At 39.3% G+C, this 18,780-nt stretch overlaps 1 long non-coding RNA gene across 1 annotated transcript; it reads left to right on the top strand.

The window, feature by feature from the left end:
• The first annotated feature begins 15,244 nt into the window (after positions 1–15,244).
• Positions 15,245–16,561, top strand: LOC122240177. The gene is made up of 3 exons (XR_006219539.1): positions 15,245–15,477; positions 15,635–15,743; positions 16,400–16,561. It is a non-coding gene; the product is annotated as an uncharacterized LOC122240177 (long non-coding RNA).
• Positions 16,562–18,780: the final 2,219 nt, after the last annotated feature.

Raw genomic sequence — 18,780 nt, forward strand, 5'->3', positions numbered from 1 at the left:
AAATATTATCTAAGAGAAGTTTACTGCAGTGTATCTGGGAACTTCCATTTTGAAATTTATTGCAGTGAGCTGGGGCATGTTTTGAACTTGAGAGTTTGTGGGTTTCTTTATCCAAGCTCATATTCTGATGAAATTTTAAAGTAAAATTTCTTACACCCTAAATTTAATTATGTATTCAAACTGCATTAAAAAAATTCTTTGTCATTAGGTTTTACTCACCTATATCAAATAATCAAAGGGTTAGTGGACTCTTGCTATATTTCATTATGACCACCAAATATAATGGTGTGTCAGATAGGTCATCAACATCTGTATTTTATTTTTTAATTCAATTAAAATAATTTTATGTAAATATAAATGTGGACATGTAAGCATACATATATATTTCTTTCTCCTTGTCTTTCCCCAAATTATTTTACAATACCCCATGTGATATTAGAATATCATGAAAAGTCAGACTGCCTGGGTTCAATCCAGGCTCCAGTACTTATGATCTGTTTGACATTATCTGAAGCCTCAGTTTTTCAAGATTGTTGTAAAGATTAAATGAGATAATTCATGTAAAGCACGTGGCACAGCACCTGGCAAATTGTGATATTATTCATTATGAGGAGAAAAGTCAGAATCTGAGAAAAATATAAATATTATAATCATATAGATAAATCTATTGCTTTAATTGTTCAAATTAAATAGTTGAATTGGTTTTTAGTTTTTTAGCTGTTATAACAGTAAAGTGAAACATAATCCATCGTATAAAACTTGGTTTCAGAAGGGAAGAAGAAACTAGTTCAGAAGTAAAATTTTTCTCACTCTGAATTCCAAAAGGAACTTATAGAGGGTACATTGAATAATTGAATTGAATTGAATAATGTTTTCAATAACATTTTACAGCAAATATTCTCAAGAATTTAATATGGCTGGTATAGCAACCTTTGGTAAAAAAAAAGTATTCAATTAAAATGTAGATTAGTAAAAAATTATATAACAGACTCAGTAAATATGGCCTAAGTTTATAGTCTTATGGAATGAAAAAAAATAGTAACTGAGCGTCTAATTTGTGCATGGTATTGTCTTAGGCACTGTAAAGGAACACATAAAAAATTAGACTTAATCCTTGCCCTTAAGAATTTACTAATTCCTGGGGCACCTCGGTGGCTCAATCGGTTGAGCATCTGACTTTGGCTCAGGTCATGATCTCACAGTTCATGGGTTCGAGCCCCACGTTGGGCTCTGTGCTGACAACTCAGAGCCTGGAGCCTGTCTTGAATTCTGTGTCTCCCTGTATCTCTGCCTCTCCCCTGCTTATGCTCTGCCTCTCTCTCTCTCTCAAAAATGAATAAACATTAAAAAAAAGAATTTACTAATTCATAAAGCATGGGAATGAGAATAAGAAAATGATAACAAGAACTATGATCAAGGAAGACGAGTGTGAACCCCAAATGATGACATAAAATGCTCTGGAGGTTCAAAGGAAAGAAAGGTGTATTCCTTAAACACATAAACTCAACCCACCCATGGCCTTTACACCTGCTATTCTCTGAACCTGGAATGCTCTTCCCCCTACATGCTATGGACAATCTCTTCTTTCCCTTGAGGCCTCAGCTTATGTTTTTACCTCTTCATGGAGGCCTTCCATCACTGCCCATCATGGAGGAGACATCTCTCCATAATTTATCTCAGCTTCTTGTTTGTTGTTGTTCTTCTTCACAGTACTTACTACAATTTATGATTATTTCATTTGTTTGTTTTAGCTGTCTATGTAAAATATAAGCTCCAAGAAGGCAGGACTGTATCTGTTTTTCATGTCTTCCATTTAATCCTTGATGCCCAGAACAGTGCCTAGAACATAGCAGGCATTCAATATATGTTTGTTGAATGAACCAATGAACAAACAAAAGATCCCATTTGGTTGGCAGGATCAGGACAGGTTTCATGAGAGGAAGGAAGGAATCCTGAAGAAATAGGTAGGGGTATGAAGAAGGGGTAGAGAAATGAGAGATGTTGCAAAGAGAAAGAAAAGCATCAGCAAATATTTGGAGCCCAGGGCATACAAAGCATTTTCTGAAAGCAACCAACACTGTACATCTTTGAACTTAAGATGCACACTTCATCCTCCTACTTCTTCCTTCCATTTTTAATGTAGCCAACTTGGTATAATTGCCATGTGTCCCATAATTATTATCTGAATGTACTATGTTTGCATATTTTTTTCTTCTAAAATGTTATTTAATAGATGGTGTGTCTTATAATGCATTTTAGAAATGGAAAAATAAAGTATTTCAGTTTTACTGGGACATAGAGTATGTGTAGGGGAGCTGAGAAAGTTCTGTTGTAGAAGCTATGCTCTGGGCACATAACAAGGCCAAGAGTGGTAAATTTATAGCATACTTAATTTATCAGGAATGGGAAAGAGTTCCTACTGAAATTGTAAAACTATATTGTTTCCCAAAATAGTTGTAAATCTTTCCATAAAGACACATTTTTTGACCATTTACAATTTTAAGTTTAAGCTCCAGATAAAAACTTCTCTCTACAAAGCCCAGGAGGATATATATTCTCCCCCGCTGGACTATGAGCTATTTGAGGGCAAAGACTATCTCTAGTAACTATCACAATACCTGGTATGGAGTTGACGCTCTGTTAATATTTATGAAATCTTAAATTAGTAAATAATTGTTGAAGGAATGGCAACAATTTTACCATTCTTTATAGGAAAAACAATTATGGTGGATAATGGAGATGAAGACAATGGTTAGAATTTTGAAGCCAAATGGAGTTAGTTAATCTAGGAAAAGACTTTGGAGAAGGGAAATGTTTAGCTGCCTTTTATAAGCAGGGGAGAGATACAGGCTGGCAGAGACGAGGCATAAATAGTAGGAAACAGGACTTGTAAGTCCTAAGTTTTTTGCAGAAAATGATGAAATATGTGTGGAAGCCACAGTGAGTAGACCAGGGAGAAGGAAATGCATTAAGTGAGGGCAGGAAGAGGAGGAGGAGGTGAGCCATGGAACCAGAGAGGGCCTGAGTCTGTCTTGACTTGATTTTACTAAAAGTCAGTTATAAGCCTGAAAATATGCATGAATATTTACTTGTGGATATTGAAGTCACTCAGAACATGGGCAGGATCCCTCCTAGCACATGTTACCAGCAGTCTCCAAGACACTGAACACAGGGAACATTTCAGTCCTCCTTATACCTGACCTTTCAGCAGCATCTGATTCTGTTGACCTCTTTCCTTTTTAAAAAAATTGTGCTAAAATACACATAATACAGAAAAGATATACGCATAATACAAAATTTACCATCTCAACGACCTTTAAGTATACAGTTCAGTAGCATTAAGTACATTCATATTGTTTTGCCACCATCACTACAATCCATCCATAGCACTCTTTTTATCTTACCAAAGGAAAACTTTATAGTCATTAAACAATAACCCCAATAAACAAAAACTCTCCCAGACCTTGGTAACCACCATTCTACTCTCTGTCTCTATGAATCTGACTCTAGGTACTTCATGAAAGTGGAATCATACAGGATTTGTCCTTTCATGACTGGCTTATTTCACTTAGCATAATGTCCTCAAAGTTCACCCATGCTGTAGTATGAGTCAGAATTTCCTTCCTTTTTAAGGCTGAATAATATTCCATTGTAGGTGTATCTACCACATTTTATTTATGACCTCTCTAGTTTTTAAGACCCTTTCTTTAGCTTCCACAATTGTTTTTCCTGGTTTTCCTCTGACCTCCCCGAGCTCACTCTCTACCACTTAGCCATTTAATGTTGAAGTTTCCTGGAGCTTGGTCCCAAGCCCCTCCTCTCCTCTTATTCTCTACTATTCCTTTAAACAAGCTTACCCAAGACCATGAATTCCCTTCCTGTTTATTTGTCCTTATTTCCAAGTGTACAGCTTTGGGGGGAGGGGTGCAAAGGGAGCAGTGAGGGAAGAAGGGGGGGACATCTGCCTCGCCAATCAGATCAGTAGACTCATCACTGATGAACAAAGGGACAACAGATGTCTCAGCCAAATTGCTCTCACAGCTGGATTGGGAGTTTAAGTATGATTTAAAAGGCATGAGGCCGAATAATGCTTGAGGAAGTTGACCTGCACTCTGATTTCACAGAAAAGAATAGAGCCAGAATAAGCTGTTGGGAGACAGGCAGTGGTGGCAGTTTAGCCACAAGGTGACTGGGATCCAGGCAAAATATGCTTATAAGGAAAAGTGGACACAAACCAGTAGTTGAAAATGTGGAATAAAAGAAGTGATAAGCAATGAAGTTAATACTTTCTCTAAGGCTCTTGCCTTCTTTTTGATCATACTTGAGGTCAAAGGAGCATTTCCTCTGAAGATTAAACAAAAAGACCCAATTAGACCTTTGAGATGTTTTCTCACCAATTCCTCGAATCCCCTTTTATTTCATCCTCTAGGGCTGAAACCTGTGCAAAATTCAGAAAAGGATGAAGATAGGCTGACCGCAGCGTCCCCAGTTGTCCTTGTTTTCCTCCACTCTTTGTCTTTAATATTGCTATTTTTATTATTTTTTTAAATTTTTTTTAACGTTTATTTATTTTTGAGGCAGAGAGAGACAGAGCATGAACGGGGGAGGGGCAGAGAGAGAGAGGAGACACAGAATCTGAAACAGGCTCCAGGCTCTGAGCTGTCAGCACAGAGCCCGACGCGGGGCTCGAGCTCACGGACTGCGAGATCATGACCTGAGCCGAAGTCGGACGCTTAACCGACTGAGCCACCCAGGTGCCCCAATATTGCTATTTTTTAATTTTTATTTTTTTTTAACATTTATTTTTGAGAGAGAGATAGAAGAGAGAGGGCACGAGTGGGGGAGGGGGAGGAACAGAGAACGAGGGAAACAGAGGGTCCAAAGTAGGCTCCAGGCTGTCAGCACAGAGCCTGATGCGGGCCTCAAACCCACAAACCAGGAGATCATGACCTGAGCCAAAGTCAGTCGTTTAACAGACTGAGCCACCCAGGCACCCCAATATTGCTTTTTTTGGTTAACAGCTCACCTTTAGTCTACTGCCCTCCTTTCAAAAACAACTTTGTTATATCCCTTTATAGTTATCATTAACAGACTTCCTGAGCTTAAAAAAGCCAAAAAAAGGAACATGTGTTTTCTTAAACACAAACCTTAAAAATACGAATGATTGGTGTTATAAGTCAAGTTACTTAAGAATGAACAACCAACAAATCTGAATACTGATAACGGCTGAATTAGGATATTAGGCAATGAGGTGGGATTAGACATAATCCTTATCCTATAAACATAAGATAACAGATGTGGAGTAATGATCGAACATAGTTTGCTTTTCACTTTACTCCTTCTTCTGGTAACAGCACCCCATGTTTGCTTTGGGTCATTGCTGGAGACAGTCTGTGACACCATCAACCAAAGTACTCTTTTAGCCAAACCATGAGGTGGGCCTGATCCAAGTTAAGCCGATCGGATGCTTGCTCGCAGGAATTTGAATCTTCAGGAGAGGAATGAAGAATCAAAAAAGGTCACTTTCTGCTTGCTCTCTGAATCTGCAAGTCGGCCCCAGTCCTAGCTTTATTCTGAGCCAGGTTATCGAGCTAGGCCTTCCATTCTATGCACTAATGCAGTGAATGGAGATTTCCTTTTTGGCCTACCCTAGCTAGTTTCCTTTACTTGCCATCAGCATTTTATCTTGAAGGCTAGGGAGTGCCAGGTGCTGTGGTGAAGGCATTGGATGGATGTCATTCAATCCTCACAACAACCCTCCAATTATGTTTCCCCTTTGACAGAAGCCACGCCTCTGAAAAATTAAAGCAGCTTGTCAAAGTTTTCACAGCTAGCAAGAAATGGAACTGACATTCAAACTCAGGTCATAGGACTCTGACTTTAGCATTTCATCTCTAGGGAAAAATTCTTTAGGAAAACTCAGCCCTTTTGGTAATGAAGTGGTGGGGAGGGGACCCCGGAGGCTAGATGTGTGAAGCTGAGACAAATACTTTTCTCTATAGTGAAGTACTAGAGTTTGAAGAGGTTTCCTCTGACAAGAGAGAGAATAGCTCTGGGGAGCCTGGGACTCAAAGAAGGCTGCAGATAGGTGGGGCAGGGTAGAATGAATCCTTGCAATAGCAGTAGGCTGGAGTCTTAGGAGAAACCAAAGTATCCATTAGGGTATTTTCATTATAAGTAACAGAAAACTAAACTCCAAATGGGTATAAATCATTACACTATTTTTGCTTATTTTTTTTTTAAATGTTTATTCATTCTTGAGAGACAGAGAGACAGAGCATGGGTGTGGGAGACGCAGAGTGAGAGTGGGAGACGCAGAATCTGAAGCAGGCTCCAGGCTCCAAGCTGTCAGCACAGAGCCCGATGCGGGGCTTGAACTCACGAACCGTGAGATCATGACCTGAGCCAAAGTCAGACGCTTAACCGACTGAGCCACCCAGGCGCCCCAAATCATTACACTATTATTCTAAGAAACCCAGAGGTAGGAATGTTTAAGATTAGATGTTTTGGTGGGCAACAATAGACACCAGGTTTTTTCCTATCTTTCCTTTTTGTACCCTTTGTTGTGTTACCTTTGCCCTCAGGGGGGTGGGTAACTCTCTCACCTTTATAAGTTGGCTATAGTAGTTCTACCTATGACCTCTACACAAGACAAAGGTCAGAGGTGGAGACTACCTCTTTCTCTCTTGTATGTCTTGTATGTGTGTATCTCTTTTGGGAAAAGGAAACTTATCCCAGAAGCAGCCCGGAAGATATCTTTGCATGTCTTATTGGCCAAAATGCATTACGTGCCCATGCCCACACCAATCACTGCCAATTGTAATTGCTAAGAAGAATCAGGATGCAGCTCCCAGGGGTGGGGCTTGAAGAAGGTGGATTCCTGAACAAAATCAAAGTTCTTTAAGAAGGAGACAAAGAAAATGGAGTAAACATGGATAGTTGGCCACAAACTCTACTAATATAGTAAGAGATTCTTTGAGGACCATGAACTTTAGGAACAATAAATATTATGGCAGTCTCTAAAGCCAGAAAGACTTGAAAGACTTAAACTTACCAGCTGTATGATAGTGGGTATAAGGATGCTGTAAACATTAAATAAAATAATGGATGTAAAATGCTTGGCACAGTATCTGGCCCATGTTACTTGCTCAGTAATTGGTAATTATTTTTATTATCACATAGAACTTTTCATCACTTCCTGTTCCAAACTCAGTTACTCTCTATTATCCCCAAATGTTTTGAAAAAGTCCATTACATGGAACAGCCTTGTGTTAGTGATACTTTTATGAATGAAGGAGAAGAGCTTGTGTCTTTTCTTGGGGAACAGGGAAGTTAAGAGACCACTGCAAATGGAGGAGGCAGGATGGTGAGAGAAGGTCAAGAATTGAGCCAGAAGTACAGGTCTAGAGCAAGAGATGAGACTCAGTGACTTCAAGAGTTCTCAAGATGGAGAACTATATGCAATAGGAACTTGATTTATTCTAGTTAATACTAAAGGGAAGGCTGAGTCTTAGAAAAATTTGGGTTACATACACATTTAAAAAGAAGACTTAACAGTTCAAGCTCAACATGCATGATGAGTGATGCACATAATGAGTACAATAGGAACTAAAAAAAAAAAAAGAGAGAAAACACTATGGATGACAGTGGTCAGGAAAGGTTGCACATAGCACATGAAACTGGGACTTACCTTTGAAGAATATTTAAGGTTAAGTTAAGGGAAAACAAGGGAGTATTTTAGATGGAGAGAATGGCGAAAGAGCAAAATTGTAGAATCGAGAAACTACAAAAGATACAAAAATACCAACTGGGTGTTTTGCAATGGTCTAAGTGTAAAATGATAATGCTGTGAACCAGGAAGCTGACTACTGATGAGCTAAATAAACCCACTGAGGAAATAAAGTTCTGCTTTTGCAATAACAACAACAAAAAAAAACCTGCTTGTGAAATTATAAAGGTGGAGCTAGTTAAAATTTATTATTATAAAAAATTATAACAGAAACGCAAATTCAAAAGATGGTATTACTCAAATTTGTTGATTTACTAAAATCAACAACACTAATGACCATTTCTAATCGTGTTCATTATCACCATAAAGTCATAAGATCATACAAACTATAGTTGGCTAGCACGAAAAAATGTTAATATAGACATAATTTGTAAGAATAATGGCTATTTATTACATGCTTAAAATGATTCATTTATATAATCAGTAGATATTGTCATATCATCCAATCACCAGCCAATATTGTTTCCTCTAAAATATATGATACAAGGTAAAGAATAAGCTTAAAAAAATCTATATGTCTTGAATAGTTACTGGAAATTACTGCATGTAAGATATTTTTCTAAGAACTATGAGAGACAAAAAGTTGTGACTTGGAACTGTTCTTAAGAGACCATAATCTAGCCAGGTGTGTCCATGAGTGACAAGATGGTAAAGGACTCTAAACATAAGTCTAAGAGAGGTGCACTTTTCTAATGAGGTGCCATTGCAGGTTTCAAAGTGTGGAGTGACATAATTGGTAGGTAATCTGACTACCATGTCCAGAGTGGGTTGGAGAATAGAGACCAAAGATAGGAAACCAATCAGCAAACATGTAAGATTGCAAATGTGAGGCGACAAGGATCTGGGCTAAGGAGTGCTACAGGGAAGGAAATCAAGGAAGTGGTGGGTTCCAGAGATGACTCTTGAAGCTGTCAGTCCCACCCCATTTCACATAGCCAGAAGCACCTTGAGGGAGGCCTCCAGGAAATCCCAGAGCACACTCCCAGTCCCAAATGTTTTCCCTACCTGTGTCCCACACTGCCTGCTAACATGCTGCTGGCCCCGTTCTCTCACTTACAGCTCCACCTGACCCTGCCACTTCACCCCAGGACTCCTTCCCGGGTAACTGATTTGGTTCCTACCAGATATAAGATGTTTTTTTTCAGCTACAAGAAACAGAAGACCTAACAAATAGTGACCTAAGACCCTAAATACGTTTGTTGCTTACTTAAGTAGAGGCTTGTCTCAGGGATATCTTGGTAATTCAACAATGTTATCAAAGAAGGCAGATTCCACCCTGACTCCTCCGTGAGTCTGAAAAGTCTCAGTGATTGTCACAGGGATGCAACCGCTCTGGGAAATGCCCCGCACACAAAGGCATTCAAAGTGGAAGCAAGGAAAGGGAGGCAAAAGGGTTTTCTCCTCCCTTTCCTTTATTTTGTCAGGAAATAAAACCTCTCCTCCAAGTCCTTGACCAACTTCTCCTTACACTGCACTAGTTGTGTTGCCGTCGCATGTCCACTCCTAGATCTTGGCGATCACTGGCAAAAGAAAATGGGTTCACCATGATTGGCTCAGATCAGTCATCACTTACCCTGTGCGCTGGGCAGGTTTTCCTGAATAAAACTGAGGCTTGTTAGCAGGCAAGAAAGGGAATGGCATTTGAGTGGGCGGGTCAAGGTGTCTGCCATGGTTTCTGCATGGGGACAGCATCTCAGCTTGCTTAACCCAACTGGCACAGTGTAATCAGTTCCCAACTAGGTCTTGGAATCCCAGCATCAGTGCATCCATCCCCTACCTCCCCCACTATTCTGGTGAGAAGTTGTTGACCTGATTTGGCTTTCGTCCCTAAGCAAGCAAGATGTAGCCTGGGCAGGCCATTACCTAGACCTGCAGGGCAAGGCCGACTGATGTCATAGGATATTAGTGAGGTCATTTGAACCTCTGTTACTGCCTTTCCCTTATATGTAAAGATTTGGTAATTTAGTGTTCTTGCTTTTCATCCCTGGAGCCTGCAAATTGTTGGATTTTAGAGGGGAGGATAATATAAACATCAAGGATTAGAGAACAGGAGGAGCTGAAAGAAAAATAGAGAGTGCCAATGTGTCTGCAGATGACAGAGCTTTTGTGAGCCTCTCTCTTATCTCTTTTCTGTGGTTTATTTCACATTAAACTTTCGCTCAGTGTTTTGGCATGAATAAACCTTGGCAATGTCTCTTTGAAAAATATCATTATCATATATTTTTTCTTGTTAAAGCCAACCACATTTTAAAAAAATGGTTACAGCTCTGGAGTGTTCATTAGTAAAGTCTACTGGGCATTTAGTAACTGTGGATCATCAGACTTCTATAATGTGGCTAATTTCATTTCACTGACCTCTCCTTGTAGCTACCTTTATATTATTTATTCCTGTAGTTTTAATTACCATAAATATAAGAGCAATATACATTTCCTCATGTTTTTTTAGAAGTTTTATCCCCCCCACCCCCACCCCCAATGCTGTGCTGCGGTGTCCTTACAAACATACCCATTAGCCTTCTGGGATTTTTTATTTGAGAGGAAGAAGAGGGCTCATGACTAATGGGGGACAAGTCTCTCTGACCTAGTGAGCTTCATCCTCTATTTTCCCTAAAATAGGTTGGTTTTACATTATCCCAAGCCATGTTCATTCTAGGTCTTTTCATTTATGCCAAATGAAATTCATAAGGAAATTTGAGCTCAGTTGAGAAGAATCGTAAGGAAGAAAAGCTTTCAATTTAAGGGCAACCTAATCCCTCATTCTGCTCATCTCTCATACCACTCACCTGCACACACACACACACACACACACACACACCCTCACTATTCTCTGGCCACCTTGGGTCAGTCATCATTCACAGGAAGATCTCAGACTCTACACCTTTGCTCATTATGTTCCCCTTGTGCAGAAGGGCCATGCCTCTGCCTGGTTGTTTCACTTTATTCTTCAAGCTTTGTTCAAAAGTCATCTCAGTGTATGACCTTTCTAAACTTCACTTCCATCCTCTTCTCTGTGTTCCCATAATACTTTGCGAACAGTTTACTTTCATGCTTATAATGTATCAGTGTCTGCCTGTCCCAGCCCTGTCCACTGTTAGCTGGAGTCAGGCTTCATCCTTACAGAGTTCTTCTTAGAACTAGGACACTGCCCTCTATGCCCCTCCAAATAAGTCCTGATACTGCTTAGAGATGCCAGCTGCAGTGCACTCAGCCATCAAGCTTGAGCCTTTGGGTACCAACATCAGCCATCATTGGTCAAGTATTTCCTGCCTCTCTGGACATTATCATTGGAATGGCTAGATATTCTTTTTTTTTTCTGTTTATTTTTTTATTTTGAGAGAGAGAAAGCACAAGCTGGGGGAGGGGCAGAGAAAGAGGGAGAGAGAGAATACCAAGTAGGCTCTGTGTTGAAAGCATCAACCCCGATGCAGGGCTCGATCTCATGATGGTGAGAACATGACCTGAGCTGAAATCAAGAGTGGGATACTTAACTGACTGAGCCATCCAGGCACCCCTGGAACAGCTCGATATTCTTTAGCCTGATTTACTCCTTTCTCCCCACTATCTTCTTTTGTTGCTAGACTGTGAACTTGCTGAGTGTGGGGACCAGACTTTGCAACTTAGAGATGTTATAAACTTCAGTATCTCATGTAGTGATATGAGAGTTGTGTTAAAGTCCTCACTTTAATTTGGTTTGAGTCTGGTGCACAGGGTTTTAAAAATAGAGGCGCCAAAGATTGTTCCCTTGGTGAAGACTTCTTCACAAACAAACAGTTCACAGAAAAGGAAAAACAAATGGCTGCTGAACATCTAAAATATATTTAACCTCACTTTTAATAAGAGAAGTACAATTTAAGTATATGTTAAGATATCATTTTTCACTAACCAAATAGACAAAAAGCAAAAAGTCCAACACACTGTGTTATTAAAGATATGTAATATGCAAATACAATTTGACCTACAAGTCTCATTTCTAGAAAGTTAGCCTTATAGATATTCAGTACACATGAAAACAATATATATGTAATGGTATTTATTTCTGTATTCTTTGTGATACAATCAGAGTGAAACAACCTAAAGTTTCATCCACAGTCCTATGAGTAAGTAAATTATGGCACATATACATGTTAGAAAGCTATGCAGCCAAAATTTTGTGGAAGTTTTTAATTTACTGATTGAAACAATTTCCAAGATCTATTATTGGAAAGGAAACAGGTACAAAAGGAATGAAGTACCAGGCACACGTGTGTGGGAGGGAGTTTTTCACTGTTTACCCTCTTGTGTCTTTACTTTTTTGAACTATGTGAATGCATTGCCTATTAAAGGAAAAAAAAGTATGTAAAAAGAGCATTTGTAACTATAGAGCGCTATGTCTTTTCCCTAACACTAAGCACAGGGTTTGGCATTTGACAGATGTTCGGTCCCTAGAAAATGGAGCCTGAGCTGAGTTTACATATCCACCATTTTGAGAGGGGTGTAACCCTGGGGAATTAAGTCTGGAAGGAAGGAGAGTGAATACAAGGAGGTGTTATTGAGCTGGCCACTCACAACAAAACACTGCTCATTGTTTGGTGTCCAGAAAGGTCATAGGAAACCAGACAGTCCACGGATGAAATTAAGGAAAATTTATCTATTGGGTTTTCCCCACCTCCCGTCTCTCACTAGTTAAAGTCTACTCTGCAAGGGCATTAATTCCATTTGCCCTTCTGTGATTTCCAGCCAGTACAGGCAGCCTCATAAAAGCAGCACCTCCAGGGTCCAACCAATGTGAACATACAGTGGTCCCTTCTTGTCACGTGACATTGTACAACAGGGACTCCTCTTTTTTTTTTTTAATGTTTATTTATTTTTGAGAGAGAGAAACACGCACGCACACACACACACCCACACACACACGCAGAGCGCGAGGAGCAGGGAAGGTGCAGAGAGAAACAGAGATACAGAATCCGAAGCAGGCTCCAGGCTCTGAGCTGTCAGCACAGAGTCTGATGTAGGGCTTTAACCCGCAAGCCCTGAGATTATGACCTGAGCTGAAGTCTGATGCCCACCATACTGAGCCAACCAGGTATCCCAGGGACTCCTCTTTTTATCACAGTGATGATGAAAGCATGTCTAGTGGCTGAGGTTTGGGAGTGGAGGCCAGATACTGTTGAGTGATCTGGTGTGGTATATAAACATCTAGTGTGAATACACTAGATGCTCAGAAGGTTTTTCTTTTTTCCTAAAGTAGACCTTATTTTTAGAGCAGTTTTAGGTTTACAGTAAAACTGATCAGAAGGCACAGAGATTTCCTATACATTCCCTGCCCCTCCCCACACACAGCTTCCTCCACCATCAACCTCCCACACTGGAGTGGTACATTAGCTACAGTTGACAAAGCTATATCATTATTACCCAAACTCAGAAGAGCTTTTGATTTGCTTTTGTTTATTTAACAGGTTGGTTGATTGGTTGATGAAAATAGTCAAGGTATTTCCTCTCAAATTATAAATCTGAGGATGTGTAAGAACCTAATTATTTAAATTCCCCAAACCCGGGGTGCCTGGGTGGCTCAGTCGGTTAAGCATCTGACTTCAGCTCAGGTCATCATCTCACAGTTTGTGGGTTTGAGCCCCACGTTGGGCTCTGGGCTGACAGCTCAGAACCTGAAGCCTGCTTGAGATTCTGTGTCTCCCTCTTTCTCTGCCCCTCCCCCGCTCGCACTCTCTCTCTTAAAAATAATAAACATTAAAAAAAAAATTTTTTTTAATTCTCCAAACCCATGACTATCTTATTGTAGTGCTAGATTATTCCACTCCACTTAAGTTCCTACATGGCTGTGTCTGTTCCTGTTTAATGCCATGTGCTTTCAATAAATTAATCTAAAATATGTATTGCTGAATTGAAAACCCTATGCTGGGTGGGGTTCGGGCATATAAAAAAGTAAAATATATCACCTTTCTTCCAGAATTATTACAAAAGCACACAGACTTAAACAGGATTGCAAGAATGAAACCGTACAACAAAACAGCACAAAATGTGCTCCAGTAGGGAAGTGATTTATGGCCAAGTGAGAAGTAGATACAAGAAATACTATATGGTTTATGCAATTTCTTTGTACTTGGAATGGTTAGGGAAGACTTGACGGAGAAAGAGCAACTTGAACTTGAATTATGGATAAGACGTGGAGAGGAGAATAGCAATGGGGAGATCATTTTGGATGACCTGGCCTAAGACAAAGCTCAGAAGCTTGCGACACCATATGTAGACAGGTTTTTTTTTTTTTTTTTTTTTTTTTTTTTTTTTTTTTTTTTTATGATAATACTAAGACAGTTTGAGAGAATTTCTAGAAAGTTAGGTAAGGACTATGTTGTACAAGGCTTTCAAAGATTTGCAAATAAACTAGAATTTCATTCTGTAATTAAGGGGAAGTCATTGGCAGTTTTGAGTAATATAGTCATGTGCCCTATTGGGAAACAATTTCTAATAAAATGTCTCCAACATACCCTTACCCCTGACTAAATCAGAAGACCTTCCCCCTACTCCCCCATGGAAATGTCTGTAATGAGCTGACTGAATTCTCAAGGAGCTCATTTCCCTGGAAACAGATCTGGAGTTTGGTAGATCATCAGAGGGCTGTTGGTAAAGGAAATGTTTTAACTGTTGGCTCTCTATGTCTTACATAGGGTAAGCATTTTAAAGGTCTGGGTAGTTAAGAGGCAGTTTTTAAAGTCTGGATCTAGATTAGGTTGGTAGAAAACTGAATCACTAGCCACTAATTGGAAGGTGGCAGCGTTTATCAGAAGCATCTAGGAATCTAAGGCCAGCGCCTATAACATCACATCCTCTCTTTTCTGCTATCAGTTGGATGCAACAGGAAACTGACGAAGGTGCTAGGCAGTTTCCTTTCTGCTCTGACCTGACCAGTTTCCTCTGCAGCTTGCTCCTGGCTTATTGTAAAGGAAAATCATGAAATACCAGTCAATTTCCTCCAGTTGGATCAAGCCTAGCACAAGGAAGGAAAAACAAATTTCTAAGATTAGTCAATTTCCCTTTGCAGTTATAAAGTTGGTTCAGGGCCTCCTGCTGACCCTTCTCTTTAGACGTGTATCTCTTACAGCTCAGCTTTACATCATAGGCAAGATAAGGACTTGTGGCAAAGTGAGCAACACATATTATGTAATTCTTATAGGAAATCTTGTGTTCATTCATGGGAAAGCTGCCCATATAAAACAGCTTATTTGATAAGCTTTCCATTCTTCTTTGACTTCTATTAAACTCTTTAGTTCAAGGGGGTTAAACAAAATACAGATAATTCTAATGGATACACCTAACCAAGTTCTTTTGCTCTTTTCTCAGTCTGACTCCGAAGGAGCTGTTTCCATGGAGAATGTTTATGTAAAATTAACAAAGGGATTGAGTCAGTTTAGTGAAACAGACAGGGCTAGACTACTCCAAAGAGCAAGAAGTTATGTCTAGTGTCATAGAAGGTAACCTGAATTTTGTTGGGTATGAGAGGGAGATGCTATGGCCTGCTGGAAAATGTAATGAAGAGGCTGGTATCTGAGGAATGTGACTGGCTTACTTTGTAGAAGTAATTCAACTTGAAGATGGGAATTACCGTTTAAAATATCTTTTCAGCAAACTTAACAACGTGGAGGAACAATGCTATATTGGAGTTCACATTGAATGAGAGTATGTTCATTTAGCAGGTAGATGATTCTTTCTCATATTTCACTTCCTGTTTTGTTAACTTACCTGCTTTTAATTTCCCTTGGAAGTTTTCCCTCATTTCTGTATGTGTAGCTATTATTAAAATAATATTCCCATCAATTTCCCTTTTATGCCTTTGTATGATCTCTCCTCTAGCTAAGTCATAAACTGTGATTGCTGAAATGGATAATGTAATAACAAGAATACAAATATATGCAGCTTTGAAATATGAACAGTTGATAAACAGACTGTAAGAATAAATAAGGTAAGAATTCAAGGTTTAGCTTTAATAGCATTTGGAGCAGCCACTGTAATAGGCATCTGAGAAGTAACAGATTTGCGGGGGCTGTGGTATTCTACTCCTTTTTTTTCCTGGGGACTAATTATCTATTACTTTACAGACTTGCCAAAATACTGTGGAACTCTTAAAAACAACTTGGTTGATCAAGCAGCAGTAGTATTATTAAACTAAAAAACAGAAGAGCTTGTACAAATAAGGGGCCTACTAATCTTCACAGGGGATCTGTAGACTTTCTCCCAACACTTACAAGAACAACATCCCTTTTAATTTTGAAGATAAATCATACCTCTGCAGAGGTATAAATATCCAGAAGGTTTTACTTAATTAGCCTGAATCAGTAAAATGATTTCCATTATCATCTTTTGCAAACACCATTATATTTTACCAATGGGGTCTGGGTGAACTTGCCCAGCTAACATTTGGGACAAAAATAGGGCATGGTATTAATTTAATGTAGTCAAAATTTCAGCCAATCTTATATCCATTCCACTGAAAATAGTTCACATTTTCAGAGTAACCTGTGAATATTTTACAATATATAAGTCAGTAGACCTACCAAAACTGTATGAATGTCTTAGGTCTGTTTTGCCCCATCCCTCTGTCCTTTTCACTTTCCTCAGGTGTGGACGTCAAGGGGGCTCATTAACAAACATCCTGCATGCTATGAACTCTGTGTCAGAGCCTGCTTCCCAATGAACTCAGGCTTTGACAGTGACTGTTAAAAGCAGCATTGACCAACTGGAGTGTGAGTCAAAGGAAATGGTGAAAGGGATACAGAATCGTATCATATGAGGAACAGCTGAAGGGGGAGCAAGAAATGGGGAGGAAAAACTTATGTAACTTAGTGACTGAGTGAATGGACTCAAATCCTTGCTTGAACACTGACTGTGAGAGCAGGGCAAGTATCTTTAACCTCTCTCTGCCTCAGTTTTCCATGGTGCCAATGATAATAGTACTCTGGGTTGTTGAGAAAGCTAAATGAATTAATATTAAGTAAAACACTTTGAAGACTGCCTGGCATATAACATTACATGTAAGTGCTGTTATTATTACTTGACTCATCAGATATGTGAAAGATTATTATGGAGAGGAAGTTTGACTTGTTTGAATGGCCTCAAAGGGAGTTAGCAGGACCAGAGGGTGAGAACCATAGCAAGCTTGACTTTGACTCAAAGATGAGACCTGTGCAGGGAGGTGTTGGGCTCCTTGTCACCAGAGTTGGGGACTCCTATTAAGGGTTGGACATAGATTGGGCTGGGAACTGGATAAGATGAGTTCTCTGTCTCTATTACAACAGCCTCTCCTGCCATTATCCAAGCTCCCTCTCCTTCCTCCTCAAATTAGCTATGGTCTTGAAAGCAAAAAGAAACCAAAATCAGAGCTCTAGCTCTCAGTGCTTTGAATAGCTGTTTTTCCCAAACAGAGGAAGAATGCTCTTGGCACCCACCCAGCCATCTCCCTACATCCTCTGTCTTTTTCCCTTCCTCCCATCCAAGATCAGATAAAGTCACTTGGTGGATGTGCTTGTGTTGGTTTAAATTATGAATTGGGCCAAATATTTCTTTTTTTTCTCTCATTTTCTGCTTTTTGGCATTTCTCTCCTCAAATTTTGACAGAGAAATAATTTTGGAGTTCAAAGGCTTGTGATTTAGTTTTAGCATAGTTAAAATCTACTTATATGTCTATGAACAAATGGAGGAATCTCGCTGAGCTAAGCTTCCACTTTTGTAAAGCGTGTATTTCCCTGGTATGGTAATGAAGGAGATTGTGACAGCTAATATTCAAGATTTCTCCAAGCTACAACATTCCATTTCAGGTTAAGATACCAAATCCATAGGGTAGACAGCACCTTCATGGCATCATTTCACTGCCCAGGTCCCCCTGTTACAGCTTTTTCTCCCAAAAGAACTTGATCCTTAAAAGACATTTATATTATCCACTAAAGTGTATGTGAAAGGTATTTCATTCCTTTGGAAATCTAATTTTAGTAGCTTGTTGTTAAGTGGTAGTTTAATGCATTAAATTAATCTATGGATTTGTCAGTAAGAATGTGTCCCTCAGGGGAGGCAAACTTTACTAATATTCTGGGGCCCATGACTTGACCACAAAAAGTGACATGAATGGTAACAACATTGCAGAATGTGAAGATGTTTGGGGACAGGTAAACCTGTCAATGGCCTGTGCATAATGCAATCCCTATTCTAACTGCACAATGTAATCAACTATTTAGTTTACCTGTACACAGGACTAAACCCTGACAGTAAATACTGTTAGTTGTGGCAAATGGATTAGCACAATATTCCAGAATATAGGGGCGCCTGGGTGGCTCAGTTGGTTAAGTGACTGACATCGGCTCAGGTCATGATCTCACAGTTTTTGAGTTCGAGCCCCGCGTGGGGCTCTGTATTGGTAGCTCAGAGCCTGGAGCCTGCTTCAGATTCTGTGTCTCCTCCTCTCTGTGTCCCTCCCATGTTCATGCTCAGTCTCTCTCTGTCTCTCAATAATAAATAAACGTTAAGAAAAATTTTTAAAAAACATTCCAGAATATACACTTTGGATTTAGACAGCTCTTTGAACAGAATATAGGTTCAACCCCTTTCTACCTATGTGATCACAAACTATTGCTAATCTCAGGTTTTAAATTTATATTATAGTGGTGTTGTGAAAAATATTTTAAATAAGCAAATACATAATAAGTATTCGACAAATGGTGTTTTTTCTTCTCACTGTTATTAGAAACTTGAAAATGGCTAACTGGTTGATTGCTTTTTTTTTTTTTTTTTTTTGTCTCAAGATCAGATTTCCTCCACATAAAAAAATAATGCAGCCAGCTCTTGTTTCACTCATACTAATTTACAGGGTAAATATTCCTAACCCTAACTCAGTATATACTCAGGAAAGAGTTGGTAGATGTGAATAAGTTGTGGTTAATCCACGGTGGCCAATTAACCAAGGCCACTTCTGCTACAGTTTCATTGAAGCTTGGCAGGATATTCTTTTT

Source organism: Panthera tigris, chromosome B4 (assembly GCF_018350195.1).
Source record: "Panthera tigris isolate Pti1 chromosome B4, P.tigris_Pti1_mat1.1, whole genome shotgun sequence".
NCBI classification, from domain to species: domain Eukaryota; kingdom Metazoa; phylum Chordata; class Mammalia; order Carnivora; family Felidae; genus Panthera; species Panthera tigris.